Source organism: Oncorhynchus mykiss, chromosome 14 (genome assembly GCF_013265735.2).
Source record: "Oncorhynchus mykiss isolate Arlee chromosome 14, USDA_OmykA_1.1, whole genome shotgun sequence".
Lineage (NCBI taxonomy): Eukaryota > Metazoa > Chordata > Actinopteri > Salmoniformes > Salmonidae > Oncorhynchus > Oncorhynchus mykiss.
Genome location: NC_048578.1, coordinates 725,548 through 732,077, shown reverse-complemented (window position 1 = coordinate 732,077; position 6,530 = coordinate 725,548).

Here is a 6,530-nt window from a genome sequence, read left to right as displayed (position 1 = left end):
GAGCGAGAGAGAGAGAAGGGCGCAAGTGTGAGGTGGTTGAAAGAAAATAAGAGGAATGGGGTGGAGCGAAGGCCAAACAAAATGTATCTTTTGTTTCCTGAAAGAAACTCTCCACAGGTTCGGTAAAAAGCTGATGTTTTCGGGTAAAAAGTGGATGTTTTGGGTTTTCAGGGATACAGACCTAACTTCCGTTTCCCCTGAAAAATAGATGAGAGGACTCCACTCAGACGTTTTTTTTATGCATGCTAGGTTAGATTACCTGAAGAATACAAAATGATAAATGTTATGCAGTAACGGCCCATGTACGTGTGGTTAATTCCTTTTCTGTGTTAAAATGGAGCAATCAGCAACACGAAAACGGCAAAAACTGAAAATGGCTTTAAACGTTTTTGCATATCAACCGGGTGGGGTGTTAAATGTGGAATGCCTGTCATTTGCTAAATGCACAGCCAACACTTCATGTCCCTTCAAAATAGTTCACCCTTTAACTTCATTGTATGAATCTATTATCTATTAATTCATGTATTCATTTCTATTAATTCATCTATTAATGCCAATATAAAGTGATATTTCTTTATTTCTGCTGTAGATTTAAGATCATAAGGTAGTCCCAACAAAGATAGTGTGTTTTTGTCTTATGAATGAACTGCTGTTACTGTAAATGGTTAGCTAACTGATAAATCCTAGCTACCTACTTAACCATTGGTAATCTGAGCATTTTAGGTGTCATTTCAGAATGAGGGGTGCTGTAGCTCTGCTGTTGTTGCTATCCTGTCTGTCGAGGGCATGGGCTCAGGAAAGGAGGAGAGAAGAGGTGTCAGAGAATTACATCACTCAACAGTGACAGTGAAGAGGTACAGAGAATGGTGAGAGTTTCAGATTAAGAGCCAAATGCCTGAGGCTACACAAACAACCCACATATGACTGGCCACGCCACCACACACACACTTGCAGTATACTTGTCTCACTGCCTGTAACCCCTACCTGCCACTAACTTACTCACACACACCTAACATTTCGGGAAGATCTAGGCCTGTATTCACAAAGTTTCTCAGAGTAGCATTGATTATCTAGGATTACTAATCAGGTTCCCCTTGTCCATTTAATCAGCAGATGAATAGAGGGGCGAGACCCAACACAGCTGCTATTTCAGCACTGTTCAGCACTGAGTACCGGTTGCCTGATTGAGTTACCATTATAGGAAAAGGCCCATTTAACAAATTATTGTGTAGATTATTTCTCTTTCTATTGAATTGTTGTGTCCATGTTTGACATTTTATTATAGGGAACAACATGGAACGTAGCCTATACAGTGCATTCGGAAAGTATTTAGAACCCTTCCCTTTGCCACATTTTGTTACGTTACAGCCTTATTCTAAAATCTACACTTAATACCCCATAATGACGAAGAGAAAACAGAAATACCTTATTTACATACGTATTTTTGCAATGAGACTCGAAATTGAGCTCAGGTGAATCCTGTTCCATTGATAATTCTTGAGATGTTGTTTCTACAACTTGATTGGAGTCAACCTGGGGTAAATTCAATTGATTGGACATGATTTGGAAATGCACACACCGGTCAATATAAGGTCCCACAGTTGACAGTCTATGTCAGAGCAAAAACCAAGCCATGAGGTCGAGTGAATTCTCAGTAGAGCTCCGAGACAGGATTGTGTCGAGGCACAGATCTGGGGAAGAGTACCAAAACATTTCTGCAGCATTGAAGGTCCCCAAGAACACAGTGGCCTCCATCATTCTTAAATGGAAGAAGTTTGGAACAACCAAGGCTCTTCCTAGAGCTGGTCGCCCGGCCAAACTGAGCAATCGGGGAAGAAGGGCCATGGTCAGGGAGGTGACCAAGAACCCAATGGTCACTCTGACAGATCTCCAGAGATTCTCTGTGGAGATGGAAGAACCTTCCAATCAGGCCTTTATGGTAGAGTGGAGATGAAAGCCACTCCTCAGTAAAAGACACATGTCAGCCCACTTGGAGTTTGCCAAAAGGCACCTAAAGGACTCTCAGACCATGAGAAACAAGATTCTCTGGTCTGAAACCAAGATTGAACTCCTTGGACTGAATGCCAAGCATCACGTTTGGAGGTAACCTGGCACCATCCCTACGGTGAAGCATGGTGGTGGCAGCATCATGCAGTGGGGATGTTTTTCAGCGGCAGGGACTGGGAGACTAGTCAGGATCGGGGGTAAGATGAACAGAGCAAAGTACAGAGAGATTATTGGTGAAAACCTGCTCCAGAACTTCCAGAAAAGGGATGGGCAACTCTCATCCTTTGGGGCTGGAGTGGTGTCACACTTTTCCCCCATCCCTAGCAAACACAGTTCGAGATCATGCAATCAATTTAAATCAAATCAAATTTTATTCATCACATGCGCCGAATACAACAGTGAAATGCTTACTTACAAGCCCTTAACCAGCAATGCAGTTTTAAGAAAATCCTTCCCCCAAAAAGTAAGAGATAACAATAACAAATAATTAAAGAACAGCAGTAAATAACAATAGCGAGACTATATACAGGAGGTACCGGTACAGAGTCAATGTCAATGTGCGGGGGTACCTGTGTCGAGGTAATTGAGGTAATATGTCCTGTGGCCTACAGCAGGTCAGCCACCAGGGGGAGACTCGTTGAGGCCTGGTAACAGATGGAGTATACATCACAAGGCGGTGGCTTCATCTGCTGGACGTGCCAGGTCTCAACGGGCTCTCCGGACAGGACTAATTTGGGCTGATTGGAAGCTGGTGAGTAATCAAGGCAGCACACAGAGAGAGGACTAGGGGAAGTGAGGGGACTTCTATGTGGTTGGATACGGTTACCCGAGCTAAGCCGAGGGATTTGAGTTTGTGTGCCCAACAGGATACAGGAAGATCCGGAGCCCAGGAGAAGGTATCCCGAGAGGGTCTCATGGGGGAGACCTTTTCTTTTTGATTTATTATTTAATAAACACCCTTGAAACTGAGCTCTGTCCGTGTCTGATCTATGTAAACGTTTTGACCAAACCCCCTGGTCTTGCCACAAGTGGTGGAGAATGCGAGCACTCTGATAACATGGTCAGATCAGGGTTGACGTTTACACAGTATCAGCATGGACGAGTTGATAGCTCAGTTCGTCCGGGCCCAACAAGCACAACAGGCGGATCAGGAACGAATGCTGGAAGGAAAAATGACTACAAAACGTCCGCCTCGTTGAGGAAGTCAGGATGCTGCAAGGAGGAGCATCTCCTGGATCACATCCCAACCAGTTTTTAATCAAGCTAACGGAAGACGATGACCTCTGTACATTTGAACGGACAGCACTACGGGAAGGATGGCCAAGGCCGTACTGGGCAAGTCTGCTGGCCCCGTTCCTCTCTGGGCATGCCCAAAAGGCGTATTGGGACCTGAACGACGAACAGGCGGATAACTACGATGGATTCGAACAGGAGATCATCAGCCGCTATGGGTACAGCCTGGCCCATCGGGCTCAACGGTTCCATGACTGGAGGTTCGTACCCGACCCCTCACCCTGAGCACAGATGAGCGACATAGTGCGCGTCACCAGGGAATGGCTCCTCACCGACGTATCGATCCTCGACAAAGTGGTCCTGGATCGCTTCTTACGGGCGCTACCCCAGCGAGTTTATGCGCACCCCAGACTTTGGAAGGCCTCCTGGAAGCAGTGGAGATGCAGAAGAACACTCAGTCACTGCTGAGTGGGAGCCGGGACGAGTCGGCGACCCGTCCGTAGGGACGGAAGGACAGCCCCACTGTAGTGTACCCCGAACCGACAGTCGGCAAGGCCAAAGGACCGCAAACCTGTGGAGAGACGGCGGGGGTATGGCTGACCCGTCACCGACGACCCCAGGTAGAGGGAGACCAAAGGAGGTGTTTTCAGTGTGGTGCCCGGGGGCACATTTGCTGGAATTGCCCGGCTCGAGAGGAATCGACGCCATCAGCTAGCCCCGGAGGCGAGGTGGGTCACGCCGTGAACTATGTCACCTCCTGTTGGGCACACCACGAGTCAACTGCACCCATGGTCCCGGTGAACGTTGACGGACACGACACGGAAGCACAATTAGACTCCGGATGCATGGTTACGCTTGTAACCATGAGCCTGCTGAACCAGGCGACCGAACGGGGTAGGGAGATGTCCATTTCTGTCTCGTCTGTAACACAACAGTAAGTTAGACACCAATACACAATATTGGTTTCAATAAATTAACTAAAGTTAGCTAGCTAGGGACTAAAATTATTGTGACTAAAACTAGATCAAATCTGTCCAGTTTCAAGTACAATATTTAAAATAATATAATTTCATTTTCTATATATTTTCAATTCATCATTTCAGAAATGTTACTGTGGGCTGCCACTCAAAACAAAAATTATAATTCAACAATAATAATCTTTGCAGGTCAAGGATTGTCTTCACTTTCAAGAATGCCTGAATTGCTTTACATTGCAATTACATTGCCTTTAAAACTTATTAAGGATCCGTGTCCCGCTAGCGGGACAACTTCCGGTGAAACTGGAGGGCGCGCAATTCAAATAAATAATCATAAATATGATGGATTTTAAACATTTATGTACATATAAGTGTCTTATATTGGCTGAAAGCTTAAAATCTTGTTAATCTAACTGCACTGTCCGATTTAAAGTAGCTATTACAGCGAAAACATGCCAAGCAATTGTTTGAGGATGGCGTCTCACATCAAAATATTTTTCCACCGGCACAGGTTTCATACATTCACATATAATGATTAAATATTCACTTACTTTTTGAAAATCTTCTTCTGATTTGTCATCCAAAGGGTCCCAGCTATAACATGTAGTGTCGTTTTGTTAGATAAAATACTTTATATCCCAAAAAGTCTGTTTAGTTTGCACCGTCGATTTCAGTAATCCACTAGTTCAACTTGCAGAGAAATGAATCCGAAAATATACCCCTAAACTTTGTTTCAACAAGTCAAAATACACTTCTATTTACTCCTCAGATGCTCTAAAATGTAATCAAACTATAATATTTCTTTTGGAAAGAAGTATGTTCAATAGGAAACCGATTTTAGCATTGCGCGCCCTCCAGTTTCACCGGAAGTTGTCCCGCTAGCGGGACACCAATCCTTAAGAAGTTTTAAAGGCTTGCAAGTAAGTATTTCACTGTAAGGTATTTCACACCTGTTGTATTCGGCTCATGTGACAAATAACATTAGATTATTTTAATTTTTTTCCCAAAATGGAGGATGCTGTAGAGATAGATGGGAGAGGTTGACTGGAGCTGAAGGGTGGGACTAATAGCAAGATAAAACATGTAAAACATACGGGGTCTGTAAAATGTATATAGGTTCAGAACTTTTGGGAAATAGCACAGTTACAAATAGAACTGCATGGACATCAGAAATAGAGGCAGGACTAAAAACAAACAAAAAATAACTATTGTAAAATAGACTGTCTGTAAAATGTGTATAAGATGTATAAATTGAAGGTAAAAGCCGAGTGTTTATTAGTTTGTCAGAAATGCACACACCGGTCAATATAAGGTCCCACAGTTGACAGTCTATGTCAGAGCAAAAACCAAGCCATGAGGTCGAGTGAATTCTCAGTAGAGCTCCGAGACAGGATTGTGTCGAGGCACAGATCTGGGGAAGAGTACCAAAACATTTCTGCAGCATTGAAGGTCCCCAAGAACACAGTGGCCTCCATCATTCTTAAATGGAAGAAGTTTGGAACAACCAAGGCTCTTCCTAGAGCTGGTCGCCCGGCCAAACTGAGCAATCGGGGAAGAAGGGCCATGGTCAGGGAGGTGACCAAGAACCCAATGGTCACTCTGACAGATCTCCAGAGATTCTCTGTGGAGATGGAAGAACCTTCCAATCAGGCCTTTATGGTAGAGTGGAGATGAAAGCCACTCCTCAGTAAAAGACACATGTCAGCCCACTTGGAGTTTGCCAAAAGGCACCTAAAGGACTCTCAGACCATGAGAAACAAGATTCTCTGGTCTGAAACCAAGATTGAACTCCTTGGACTGAATGCCAAGCATCACGTTTGGAGGTAACCTGGCACCATCCCTACGGTGAAGCATGGTGGTGGCAGCATCATGCAGTGGGGATGTTTTTCAGCGGCAGGGACTGGGAGACTAGTCAGGATCGGGGGTAAGATGAACAGAGCAAAGTACAGAGAGATTATTGGTGAAAACCTGCTCCAGAACTTCCAGAAAAGGGATGGGCAACTCTCATCCTTTGGGGCTGGAGTGGTGTCACACTTTTCCCCCATCCCTAGCAAACACAGTTCGAGATCATGCAATCAATTTAAATCAAATCAAATTTTATTCATCACATGCGCCGAATACAACAGTGAAATGCTTACTTACAAGCCCTTAACCAGCAATGCAGTTTTAAGAAAATCCTTCCCCCAAAAAGTAAGAGATAACAATAACAAATAATTAAAGAACAGCAGTAAATAACAATAGCGAGACTATATACAGGAGGTACCGGTACAGAGTCAATGTCAATGTGCGGGGGTACCTGTGTCGAGGTAATTG